Below are 14,132 nucleotides of genomic sequence, written 5' to 3' on the forward strand. Positions count from 1 at the left end.
AGAAGGGGGAGCCCTCACGTGCTTCTGGTCACCCACCTGCTGTCAGCGTGATCACGGGGACTAGAGGAGGTGCTAGACCGCCTCGGCAGATGCTAGTCCCTCGAAAGTGTGTGTCCTTCCTGACATCGGCTTCTGAAAATTGTCAATATTTGTCAACCAATCATTGCCTTTTTTTTTTTTTTTTAGGTCAGTTGGTCCTTGTGATTATATCTAAACAGCACATTCTGAAGATGCGTGTGGGACAGTCAGATGAAGGGAGCCGCCGTGTGCTGCCCCTTTCTCTCTTTAAGCCGGCTGTGAGGTACTTCCACGTGACAGACTGAAACACCTCTGCGGAGGTCGCCCCAGGGTCGGGCATCCGTGCATATCGAAAATCCCCTCCATCAAAAGCGTACTTCGTACGGTATCCAGTGTCTTTAAGGAAAAAGATGCTACTGTTCGCTTTCTTTCTCTTTTAGATTTATTCATTGGAGAGAGAGTGTTCGCGTGCACGGGGGAGGGCAGACGGAGAGGGAGGAGAGCCTCAGACTCCGCACCGAGCAGGGAGCCTGAGGCGGGTTCTGTCTCATGACCTGAAATCAGGACCGGAGCGGGAAAACCAAGAGTCAGATGCTTCACCGACGGCTCCGCTCAGGTGCCCCTCATGAGGTTTCTTCCTGGAGTTTGCAGGAGATCGAAGACTCAACTAGGACCAGATCATGAAAACCCCCAAATTCTGCTTAATCTTTAGTTGCACCGAGAAACGGTTTCGAGGCGTTTCTGGAGCTCTTCTTGGAAGCCCTGCTGCCAGCAGATGCGGCCTTGGACGCGATCTTCAGTTTGCTGGTGGAGATGGCGCTTCCCGCCCAGTGTGTGACACGTGTCCCCAAGTAAGCCGGCAGTCCTGGCCCCGGGTCACGTTCACGACGGTTGCGGTTTGTTGCTGGGGAGCGAGCAGTAGGACCGGAGGCCGGGGTCGCCCTGCAGGGCCAGGGCCTCAGGACGGCACGTTTCGGGATGGACGCATTTGGGACTGAGAGAGTGGCTCCGTGGGGGTGGCCGTCAGCGGCAGCCGTGGCCTTCGGTCTCACTGCTCAGTGCGCCTGCGGGGCGGCCACAGCACATCCCAGGACCTCCTCCTCCCTCTGCTGGGTGTGAGCGGGCTGGTCACGGTGGCCCTCAAGGGGCTGGATGGACACTGGGGCGGCTGAGATCCAGCAAGGGAAGGAGTTGGGAGTGAGGACACGCAGGTGTGGATGTCCACTTGGTCCGGGCCCGTCACTGCCCCTGCCCCCTGTCTGCAGCGATGGCTTCCGGCCAGTGCTCGGTTCCTAGATGTCTAGAGGCTCCCCCAGCCCCACTAACACGCACAGAGCTTTGCTGAGACGTAACTCACGTACAGTGTGAGTGTCGCTCCCGTGGCTCTGGCGTGTCCCCAGACGCAGGCGGCCAGCCGCACAGGCCATCGGAGCACAGTCTCCAGCCCCAGAAGGTGCCTGCGCCCCTTAGCAGCCCTCACACAGTGCCCAGTCCCTCGAGCCCTGGAAACCACAGATCTGCTTTCTGTCTTCACAGAGAAATCTCTGTAAACAAATCCGGCAACAGGCCAGCGGGCCTGGCCACACCCGTGCAAGCTCCGTCCGCAACCTCCCTGGTTCCGCTCCTGCAAGTGCCCCCTCTTCCCGCCGGAACCCAGGGATTCGGAGCAGGAGGGAGGCTCCCGCTCTGGCTCTGGGCAGGGGGGACAAGCCGTTAACACAGCAGCAGGGGGAGGCCTGACCGACGTTGGCAGTCCCCCGCGCCGCCAGCGATCCCAGGCAGGCAGAGAGTAACGCCACAGTGCAGGGACGTGGGTGACCCCGTGGCTCAGTCCCAAGGCGGAGGAGAAACCCCAGCAGCCGCAAGTCTTTCCTTGTGCTTCTTGAGCGATGTGAGATCCCCAACGCCTCTCAGAGCCTCTGCGCCTCCCCTCCCCCGCCTCCGTGCCTCCCCCAGCGTCTTTCCCTCCATCTCCAGGCCTTGCCAGTGCCCTCCCAGCGCCCTCCCAGTGCCCTCCCAGCGCCCTCCCAGCCCTGGAGACTTGGGCATGCAGCACAGTGGGGGCCACTCTGGTCTCACAGTCGCCAGAATCCGTGAAGACCTGACCCTGTCCCCCCCACCCCTGCAGACCACCGCTGCCCTGCGTCACTGCGTTTCCCATGGCTGCGGAGTGGAGGGGAGGGGGCAGGATCCCTGGGCCGCATGTAAGGGGCGGGGGGAGAAGAGAAGCCCGTGGAGGTGGGTGACAGAACGGCAGAGAGGGAGAACTCGGTGCAACAGCACAGCTCCCGGAGATGGGAGGAAGGAGGTGGGGCGGGTGGGGTTGCTGGAGGAGGCCCTGCTGTGCGCTGCAGGCACCAGTCAGCAAGCGAGGGCCTCCTGGGGGCCAGGGAGCCACATGTCAGCTCCCTGGAGAACGAATGAAAGGGAGGAGGAAGAAGCGGGAAGTGTCACGTCTCTCCGTCCCGAGGTTTGCTGGTGAAGGCGGCAGAGCTGGGGGACGCAGGGTGTAGGGACACGGCCTGGGAGGGGTGAACCACGCTGGTGTTGGGGACAGAGCCAGGTCAGGGGAGGGAGGGCCAGGCGCTGCTCTGCTTCCCCTCTTTGCCGAGGCCACCAGGAGCCTCTGTGTGGAGCCAGGGAGGCCTGGGGGCAGAGCCAGAAGCCGGGGGCCTGGGTGTGGAGCGGGGGTCGGGGGTGGGGGGCAGCGGCCCGGGGGCCACGGACCGGATGTTCCCAGTGCCCTGTCCCGGGCTCTCCCCGTCCCAAGGGTGTTTTCACTTTCTTTCCTTACTCACCATCGTGTTTCATAATCCACAGGATCAGAGTGGTGATCTATTAGAGGAAAACACAGCGAGAAGTGTGAGGAGGAAGAAGCAAAGACTCTAGAAGGCCCAAACCACGAAGGCTTCGGTAACGGGAGCCTGGAGTTCAGCGGCTCTAGGTGACACCGTGGTCCCCAAACTTCCTTTCTTAACAAAGACACTGAATCACACACACAGAGAAAGCTGAATTTGTCATCTGTTTACGAATGCGGAAAAAAAAAAAGAACAAAATTTCACATATTACAAACCATCTCAAATGGTTTTAAAAATGTTGGCCTTTAAGTAAGGAGTAGTATTTAGGAAAGTGAATTGTATGAAACAGATTACCGTCCAGTAACGCCAACCAGTAAGCTGTCAGGACGGCGTTAAAGGTATGACGTCTTTGCAAAGGTGCGGGCTCGGCGCTTGGGGGAGGTGGGGGGGCAGGAGCCCAGGTGCTGGGGGGCTGCAGGGCCCGCACCCGGAAGCCGCCCTCTGCCTGCCCTCCCCTCCACCCCGGACCGGGGTTCCCTGGGCTACCCAGCCCCCTTACCTAAAAACTGTTTTGTTTTGGAATGGACTAGAAGCCCGCTGTTTTCAGCCGGGGTGCCAGTTTCATACCGCGACAGCCGGCGGAAGAACTTCCGGCTTGGCTCGGTGGGTTCCCATAAACAACGTAGGCAAATGTGTTAAAGGAAACTGTAGTCGACCTCGGTGGTTCCGCCCCCAGGGACTAGGGGTGCGGGCGTGGGAGCAGACACCAGGAGTTCCCAGCACGTGCGGAAGCCCTGCCCTCCCCAAGGGCCCCTATCTGCCCGTCCCCTCGATGTCCCCTCGCTCTGATTTTTCTTGCCCCCTTTCCCGGTGGGCTTGTCTTCTGGTCCGGAATATCCGGTTTCAAGGTGCGGATCCACGGCTCTTGTGCTCAGCCCCTCGGCCCCCTGCACGGTGCTCAGCGGCCCGCAGCTGCCGCACTAACACCCAGAGCCGTGAGCTGCCCGAGCCGCGCCGGGCTGGCCGGGCCTGTCGCTGGCTACCGCGTCTGTCCCCTGAGCTCACTGCCCCTCCTCCCTGTTTCACTGCTCCCTGGAGGGCTGAGGACCCGCCCATGAGCTGAGGGGACACCTGGCCACGTCGGCGAGGCTCCGAGTGCCCACACGGTGACCCTTCTCCCCCCGTCGGAGCCCGCCGGGCTAGCGGCTGTCCGAAAGACACTGGTCAGCTTCGCTGGGCTGCTGGACGCCGTCAGGAAGTCCCGCACACACAGGGACTCTGCATCCTCCCGCGTCCCTTCTCGGCGGTCGGACCCCCTCCTGGCCGTCGTACAAGGAAGCGCTGGAAGGGCTAAGGTCACCAGTAGGGCCCGGAGCGAAGCTTCAGAGACGAAGGAGGCCTCGTCCCCAAGTTGGGCCGGACCCTCCCCCAGCAGGCTCGCGCGCCGACTGGTTCGGTCGCAGGGAGGGTGAAGATGAGCTACTGTGCCCGGCAGCGGACTCACGTTCCTGTCGGAGCCCAGACCCGAGGCGGGAGCTCGGCTTCAGCTGGATGTCCCTTCACCCGCGGCGCCTGGGGGCTCAGCCGGTCGAGCGTCTGCCTTTGGCTCAGGTCATGATCCCAGGGTCCCAGGATTGAGCCCTGAGTTGGGCTCCCTGCTTGGCGGGAAGCCCGCCCCTCCCCCTGCGTGTGCTCCCTCTCTCACTGTCTCTCTGTCAAATAAATAAACAGAATCTTAAAAAAAAATCCCTTAACCTATGGACATTTTCGTGATTCTCAGAACGTTTTCCCTTTTTACCAATTCGTATGGTCGTTTTGCTTATTCGTGAACCCCACATTGTTCTAGAACTTTCTACAGAAAGGGAGAAAGACCCAGCATTCAGCTCTTGGCACTTCACGAAGCACCTTTCTGCTTCTCCCCCCTGACATCACGACCTTCGATGCCAGGCCTGAGGGCGTGTCACTATATCACTGTGTCCCCTTTATAAATGGGACACTGGCACAGCTGGCTGGGGTCTGCGAGGCTCTCAGCCAGCTCAGGGACCCGGCCCCAGGTGCTCTGTCCCAAAACCGAGGCCACGCATGAGCCTGAGAATGCCGTGATGGTGAGGGGCAAACACGTTATGCTTGTCATTGAGGAACGTTCCAGAATCTCAAGTTCAGTGTCACAGAGCAGCGCAGCTTAGAAGGCGGCGGAGACCAGGTCCACCCCCCTCCGCCCCCCCGCCCCCGTTCCGCTGCCGGAGGAGCCGTGGCGGTCGGGGTGATTCCACCGAGAAAGCGACAGCAGCTCGTTCTGCTTCTCGGATGACAGAAGAGGCCGGAGCCACTGTGAGTGGCCCAGTCGCTCCTTCACGCTCACGCCAACCCTGAGCTCCGTCCCGTGGGATCTCATCCCCAACACGTGGATGCCGCTAGAGACCCAAGAGCTGCCGCTAGTCTGTCAGCAGGGCTGTGCTCCTCGGGAGTCCCCGGAATCTTCCAGAACACATGGTTAACCGTTAGGCTTGCCCTTTGTGGCCTCCTTCCTCTGGCAGCTCCGCGGCCGGGCCGCCACAGAACGCGCCGTCCGCCCCCCTCGATAACCGGACACGCCGAGCTGGAGTGTGCCTGCTCCCCGCGGACCATTCCCTCTGGGTTCTCCATCCCGGGGCCACCCGCTGACTGCCGACCTCACCGCGGACCGCTGGCTGGCTCCCGGATGGAGGCCCGCGGGCTGGCTCTAGCGGCGGTGTCCTCGGCCTTGGGGTGGGGGCAGAGGGAAGGATGCCGAGGGGACGAGAAGTCAGGGGAGGGAAGGGCCCCGAGGACAGGCGCGGTCCCAGCAGGTGCTCCCGCTGCTCCCAGCCTGAGGCTGCTCCCTGCCACGCGTCCCTCCTGCCCGCTGCGGGAGCTCATTCCTGCCCCAGCCTGGAATTGCTCAAGGGCTGCGTGCACGTGCGGGATGGCGCTTCAGGGCACGGCCCTCAGGGCCCGCGAGTGCCCACATCCTTCCATGGTGCGGCTGACGGGAGCCTGCTGACCTCTCTGTGCCAGTCGCCCACACAGGGCTGTGCTGGGCCCAGACCTGGACCAGCTCCGGCTCACCGGGCTGGAGCAGGCCCATGGAGCTACCGGCCAGGAGTGCCGGACGGGGCTCTGGCCCCCCGGGCTGGGTTCTGGTCCCCCTGCATCCGGCCTCTGGAGCTAAGCCGGCCTGGCTCGGCTGCGGCCCTCGCCCTGCTCCAATGGGCACCCGGCGTGCCCAGCTGCACCCCAGCTGCCTCCAGGCTCTGCTCCCACGGGGGAGCTGCCCTGCACGCAGCCCCCGCTGGCATCCCGCCACAGGGTCCCCCGCATCTCTACTTCTCTGGACCCAGGCAGCTCAGACGGTGGGGGAGCTCACTGCACAAGCGCAGAGACAACCCCAAATGACGGGGCACGGGGAGGGAGCCGCTGGGGCTCTGCCCAAGTTCCCCCACTGTGGACGCACCCCACGCGCCCAGGGCCGGCAGCAGGGAACTTGGTCAGCCTCGGTTGCCTTCCTTGTTCCCTTTGCCCTTCCCCGTTCCCCGCCTGCTCCTCGGGTCCCCGCTCCAATTAACCCCCCGCTTTCAGAGGGCCCCGGGCAAAGCCTCCCCTAGCCCTGCTCCTCAGACCAGCAGGCCTATGCTTCCTTATTACCACACTGATGCTCCCAACGGTGCCGCTTACTGGAGGCCTGAACTCCCTTCTCGAGAGCATCGTGGGCCTGTCTGAGGTCCCGTGGAGTAATCAGGACAAAGGCGACCCAAGTCTGCAGCTGCTGCTCCGGCGGGGAGTCAGCCCTGTCCCCACGGGAGCTGAGCCTGGAGGCAGGCAGGGGTGCAGCTGGGCACGACGGGTGCCCATCGGAGCAGGAGGCCACCAGTGGTCTTCCCAGGGCGAGGGCAGTAGCCAAGCCAGGCCGGCCCAGCTCCTGATGCCCGATGCAGGGGGTGCATTCAGGACCCAGCCCGGGTGCCAGAGCCCCGTCCGGCACTCCTGGCCAGTGGCTCCTTGGGGCTGCACGTGCCCTGCGAACCGGAGCTGGGGGTGCCTGCTCGAGAGTGCCGTCGAGGACCCTGGACCAGAGTGTACCTCCCGGAGCCCTCGGAGGTAGATGGCTTCAAGGCTGAGAGGGGAAGGTGTGATCTGGGAGAGGGTCCCCACCCGAGATCTGCTGTGCGTTCCCGAGGAAGCCCCCAGACTCGCGATGGTGACACCAGCACCAAAGCTTTCGGACTTTGAACCAAACCTTAATAGCTCGGCCCTTTTGAAATTACAGTCGTTGAAAGTGAGGTAGACTTTGGATTTTAAGTTCTTATCAGGAACTACTTTAGGTCCTTGTCATAAAAGCAGGGGCAGTAAAACACGAACATCAGGGTGGGGCGTCGCGGGTTCCCTCCGGGCGGCTTCCCACACCCGCTGCCCCACCTGCCTTGTTTGTGGCTCTCGAGTCTTCGCGGGGCAGCCCTCTGTCCCTGCGACTGTGTGTTCCCAGGTGTCGGTCAGTGACACCCGTGCTCGGAGGCCCTGTGACGGAAGATGGATGAAAGGGAATGACCCCGACAGGCCTCGGGCCCGGCGCCGTTCCGGAAAGAGCAGCAGGAGTGTGTAGACCGCCCACACCACTGGCCACCGCTTAGAAGCGCAGTCCCAACCACTCGGACACGGCCTGCAGGCCACACTTGGAAACAGATTCTGTAAACTCGGCATTCGGCTTCGGCGTGAGTGGGGAGATCCGAAACACGGATCCATCGGTCGCCTTTCCCACCGGCCTGCTTTGGACTATCACAGCCGAGCAGAAACACGGCGATGGTGACTTCCCATAAAACCACCTGGGCTCTTGGCACTGCTGCGTGTCATGCCGTCCCCCGTGTGAGCGCCGCCACACCCTGTCGGCCCGCTCGGCGCCGCCCAAGGCCTTGCAGGGTCTGGTCACTAAGATGCCTTTTTCTCGAAAACGCGGCCCGTGTTGCTGGGCTTCCAGTGAAAGGAGCATGAACGTGGAAAACGCGGCCCATGACTGGGAAGGACGTTGTCCTGGCCCCCAGCGCCGCTGCCGGGGGAAGGTGGCAGGGCGGCCACAGCACCCGTGACCTGTGCGGGGGTCTGGGTTTATGCAGCGGAAGGCGTTCTGACAAGGGCAGGGGACGCGCGACTGGGCACCGTCCCTGCCCTGCGTGCCCCGTGGAAGCACCTGGGGGCCGAGCCCCGCCATGCGCTCAGACACCCGCACACCTCCCGGCCTTGTAACCCCGCCCTGCCCCCCATGAACGCTCCGGGCAACCTTCATTGTCTGTGGAATGTACTGCACAGATGGAAAGACTGACCGCGCCGGCTCAGTGAGTGCCACAAACCGAGCACACCTGTGCCCTCAGAGCCTAGATTAAAACTGGAACACGGGGGACCCCAAAAGACTCCCGCCCCCACGGTGCTGCTTTCGGAAGGCTCTTTGTTTTTGCTATTTTTGGACTTGATGCAAACGGCTTTTGTGCGTCATTTTCATTGCATTTTTTCCCGATTAAGTTTCCTGTAAAATGCACCAGCGATCACACGACGTTTGTTTAGAGGTGGAGATGAAGACACCGTGCGGTGTCAGGTCAGTGCGTGTCGTTGCTGGAAATGCCGAGGAATCACATTGTAATGACTCAGCTTTAAAACCCGAGACCCCAATGTGGGCAGGAAGGACCTGGCTGAAGTGATGATCTTATGGGTCTCCGGGGAAACCAAGAGACAGCTGAAGGGGGTGCGGGTGAGGGACAGTGGGGTGGGGGCCTCGGGGGGGGTGAGTGGGAAAGGGGTGAGGGTGGGAGGCCGGAGGGGCGGAGGGCAGGATAGCAGGAGGGGGTGAGGGCAGGATAGCGGGAGGGCGGAGGGCAGGATAGCAGGGGAGGGGGCTGAGGGGAGGAGGTGAGGGAAGGGATAAAGGTGGGGTGGCGGGGGTGCTGGGGACGGGTGAGGGCACAACAGCAGAGGGTGGGGGTGCTGGGTGGCCAGTGGGGGCAGTGAGAGGGAGAGGGCCGGATGGCAGGTAGGGACCATCCTGGGTGAGGAGCTGTGTGCTGAAAAGGAAGGTTGGCCGCACCCTGCTCTCTTCCCACTGCCCGGGTGTCCCCAGCTGCCCGGTGGCCTCTGTGGGCCCTGCCGCCTGGACAGTGAGCCAGGCTCTATCTGGCCTGCGGTCAGACACGCGGAAGTTGGCCATTCGGGAGGGACCCTTGGGAGCTCTCAGGACCGTGAGGATAGCCACCTGGGTCCCCGGTGGCCCAGCCGGAATCTGTGCCGTTCCCTGCCTGTCGTGGGGCCTTCACACTGGGGACGCTCCAGGACTCAGGAGAAGGCAGGCGGCAGGACAGTGAGGTCCCCTGGGTCATCGGCCTCACGCTTGCCTGGCACAGAGCAGGCCATGCCTTGCGTCCACCCCTCATGAGCCGTCAGCAAGGAAACGACAGACGGGGCTGTGTGCGTCCGTCGGGCTGCACCTCGGCCGTCGCGCAGGAAGGCAGCGAGATCTTGGGTCCTCGGGGTGAGGCCTCCCCCCGTGGCTCTGCGACACAGCAGCCAGGGGATCTTGCCCTCGAGCCGACTTCTCGGCCCGGCGGTTGGAGGACCAGCTGATGGCGGGGAGGCCGAAGCCCCAGCTTCTCCGTTTCCCTGAATCGCCTCCTTCAGGCTCATTTGTGATTTTGGAGGTTTGGAAATGAAACGACAAAGTTAAATTTCCACGTAAAGAGCCAAAAATCATCACTAGACTCACGTTAAAGGCCCCCCGGTGACCCCCTGATCAAAGGTTGAGTCGAGTCCCTGTCTGGCCACAAAGCAGCCGCTGCTCTGGGTGGAGCATGGGGGTGCTGGGTGAACGGAGCCCCGTCCTGCCCTCCGGAATGTTCTGCCCTCAAGGAACCCTAACTGCAGGAAAGCTACACGCTGGCTGGGAGATACAGGTATCCTAGGATAGGTCACTTATGCCCCAAATCACAGCTTCTGGCTTGTTTCTTGCTTTGTTTGGAAGGGTTTCCTTTAGCATCAGGAAGACCACGGTCCTCCAGGCGCCCCCGCCGAGAACAGGGCAGAGCCGCTGCGTTCAGATCAGAGAACGTTCCTTGCAGGAGGTGGCGGCCCGGCCAGTCCGCGCAGGGTCCTGTCCTTGAGATGAGAGGGGATGAAGGTAAAGCCCACAGCCACACACAAGGGCACAGAGGGCAGGACTCGTGGGGACAGGCGGTCGTGGGCCACAAGGTGGGGTGCACGTGGCCGGCTCCCGGGGCCCACGGACGCCCACAGAGCCTCCATGCACGGGGGGGAGCCTTGCGGGGGGCGGCATCGGGGGGGCTCTGACTTGAAACCACCAACTGCCCAGGATGTGTGCCTTTGACACCGGACATAGGCTCCAGGGGGTTGAGCACATCGGCACCTCTGAACTTGCGGGTTTGTAAGAGTCACAGTCGGTTGAGTGCAGGCTGCCATCGGGACGGAACGCCGCAGCACCTCTGAGCACCGGCCACGCACCGGGCTGCACGAGGGGCTACGTCTGTGCCCGGGGGACCTCGAGCTTAACCAGGAGCCCGATTAGGAGGCATGACAGCTGGTGCGGGAACAGGGGGTGGGAGGTGGGCGCAGTCAGAGGCAGAGGCCACCGCGACTCCGGGTGGTGTTGATCTTTACGTTTCCGGGGATGGGCTGGGTTTTAACAGAAAGACGAGGACACAAGTCATTTAAAAGTAATTGCAGCTTGACTGGTTACAAGCTTGGCAGCTGTTTATAAACGCGCCGTTCCTGTCCTTAGCCAGGCCCGTCTGATTACTGTCTCTGCTCGGGGACACGAGCTCTGTCCACGCTTTGTAACGTGGTCGGTGACACAACTAGCTGAGCTCCGCCTCTTGAGATAGAAACAGGAGGAGAAGTTATGAATTAGTTAATGGCTTTCTGCTTAAGATTTTTTTCAACAGGGGCACCTGGGTGGCTCAGTGGATTAAAACCTCTGCCTTCAGCTCAGGTCATGATCCCAGAGTCCTGGGATAGAGCCCCGCATCGGGCTCTCTGCTCAGCGGGGAGCCTGCTTCCTCCTCTCTCTCTGCCTGCCTCTCTGCCCACTTGTGATCTCCCTCTCTCTCAAATAAATAAATAAATAAAATCTTTAAAAAAAAAAAGATTTTTTTCAACAAAAACATAGTTCTTAAGTTAAAAAATAAGTCCTTGTTTATTTCTCAAAGATATATTTAATCAGTAAGAAAAACATTAGGAATTGAATTTAACTTCCAATTTTCACTTGGAAAATTTTTATCAATTTAAAAAATGACAGAAGTCATTGACAGACGTGTAAGCATCGTGTGGTCTTGGTGTGCTACCAAAAGGGCTCTGTGCTCACACATTAGGTAAATTATCTAAGGAAAACCTGATCTCCTCAAGAAAGGAGATCTAAAAGAACCCCCAAATTAGCAGCACATCTCATCTCAGAATAAAGATTTTGTTTTTACATTTTAAAGTAGCTCCCTTTTCAAATTTTAAATGTAATAAATATACATTACGGAGATTTTTTAAAAAATAATGTCTTCAGCCAAAACAAAATCGCAGGCCAATCGCACCTCCTCTCCTCCAGTTTGGGGGGAAACCAATGTACTCTGGGGATTTCGTTTTGATCTTTTTTCTGTGCGACAGAATTGGGATAATACAGCATATTGGTGACTCTGAGTAGAGGACATACCTTAAAACCCACAAGCAGAACTTGTGATGAGCACAGAGATGTAGGTCGCGGGCACATGCGGTGGGAGAAGGCTGCTTTTCCTTGACATTGTCGTAAACATTCTCCGAGGTCAGGAAGTATTCTTCGAGTCATGTTTGTCTAAACGGCTGCATAGTTTCCCATCAAAGGAAAAACCCCCACAATTAATTTCTCCCTTCTCTTTTTCTTGAACATTTGGCACCTACTATTTCATGGTTACTAATGACACTACAACAAATATCCTTATATCCACAACTTTGCTCATTCCCGAGTTTCCCGTGGGCTCAGAGAACCAGAGTAAATGGGACACAGCATTTAAGATGTTAAGCCTCCTGGTAAGTATGGGCAAAACTCCTTCCAGAAAAGTCGCCTAAATTTATCTTCTTCCACGGGTGTTGGAGAGTGTCCAGTTAAACAGATCCTGTCCAAAGAAGATGCTTATCAAAACATCGTAAAAAAGAAATAAGTGCAACTTTTTCATTGATGAAATTCACTTTTCGTTTTCTGAGATAGACCTTGAATTCTAGAGAAGTGGAATATTATTTGATGTTTGTTACATACGTTGAAAGAATTGCTGAGGGTTGCCCTTCCCCATTTTCCTCACAGGGTTTATCTGCTACTGATTTTTAAAATAATCAAAGTCGTTAGATAATTAATGCTTTGCTTTTTACGTATAATGCGAATGTTTTCTTCTAGGTTTTCATTTGCTTTCAACTTCATCGATTGAAATTTTGACATCTAGATATTTTAACGTTTTAGGTATACAATCTGAAACTATTTTACTTGCTTTATTTCTTTGCTTTCGTCTGTTAAAAAGATAGGCTTTTTCCCTCAAAAGATCACATAAGTACCCACTGACATTTTCTTTTTTTATCTGACTTCTCTAGTTGTTATATATCAATATAATATTTGATATTTTATTATAATATTTATACATTATGATTATTATATATAACATTATCATGTAGTAAATAGTGATTATGTAACACACTTATATATAACTTTTCATAGTTATTGATAAAATGATGTTCTTTCTTAGATGGTCTTGGAGTAACCGATTTAAGTAGTGAAACTGAGTCAAACGGGGTTTTGGAAGAATATAGTTCAGGACTCGCGTTAATTATTAATGTCAATGTACCTAGCGCAGGCATATTGAAAGTTAAGCACCAGCAAATATTTTGCAAACATAATTCTTCTTTTAAAAGTTTCCATTTTAGTCACCGGACTAGATCTCTTCAAGGTGGGAAGGGATGAGACGGACCTCCGCATTCATAAATTGACATTCCACGGAAACTCTGGAATCCCCGAGGTCTCAAAGGTCGTGGGCTGGGCAGTAGCGGTAGCGGCAGCTCACAGTGGCCCCGGCCAGGGCTGAGGGCCATTCTGAGCTCCAGGGCGGGGGGCTATGCAGGAGGTTATCCGAAAAATTCATACCAGATCACCCTTTGTTTTTTTTTTTTAATATTTTATTTATTTATTTGACAGAGATCACAAGTAGGCAGAGAGGCAGGCAGAGAGAGAGGAGGAAGCAGGCTCCCCGCTGAGCAGAGAGCCCGATGCGGGGCTCGATCCCAGGACCCCGGGATCATGACCTGAGCTGAAGGCATTTAACACACTGAGCCACCCAGGCGCCCTCACCCTTTGTTTTTAAGGAAGACGAGGGTTTTTTCCTTCCTCTTTCTTGTGAAAGCCCAAAGTTCTGACTTTTAGGTCCGAGGATAAGCAGCGGGCTTTGCTGGAGACACTGCGTGGTTGACTTTATGAACCATTAGCCGTGGTTGCCTGCCGGGGAGTTGGGAAGTTAGCAGGCGTCTGATCAAATGAGTACACGACCTGTTCTGAAATTAAATCAGAACTAGTATTTTCAAACACTCAGAAATGACACATTAAAAACATGAATTACAATAATTCCAAAAGCTCTTAAAGCGGGGGCTGGTGGAAAACCCAAGAGGTCGAAGTCTGTGCCGAGGCTCTGTCCTGTCCCGGGGGCGGGAAACGCGGAGGAGCATAAACCGTGCTTGCCCCAGAACACGGGCTGGTCTCACAAGAGGCTGCCTGACAATGGAAGCAAGAACAAGAGTGTTGGGGAGAAAAGCACAGTCACTTAAAAACGATGATGATGTCATATAGAAATACTAAGAGAGTAATTTGGGAGAATTCCCAGCTCAGGACGGATTTGAGAACATTCTCCATTTTCATGATCTTTGAGTAGCTAAAATGGCGGATTTTCATGATCAGATTTTATGTGAACCTCCAGATTTATTGGATTTAACTCTTATTTTCCACCGGCTATTTTCTAAAAAAATATTTCATTTACCTATTTGAGGAAGAGAGAGCGAGCAAGCATGCAGGGGCAGGGGGAGGGGCAGAGGCAGGGGGAGAAGCAGGTTCCCTGCTGAGCGGAGAGCCCGACCCCGATCCCAGGACCCAGAGATCACGACCTGAGCCGAAGGCAGAGGCTCAACCCACTGAGCCACCCACGCGGTAACTTTAATTTTCGAAATAAGAAAGCTTCCGTTTCTGACCCAGCACCAGTATTAAAAAATGCTGACTATCTGAATTGTTCTCTTCATTTTGCTTTCAAAGGAAAT

Source organism: Martes martes, assembly GCF_963455335.1.
Source record: "Martes martes genome assembly, chromosome: 6".
Lineage (NCBI taxonomy): Eukaryota > Metazoa > Chordata > Mammalia > Carnivora > Mustelidae > Martes > Martes martes.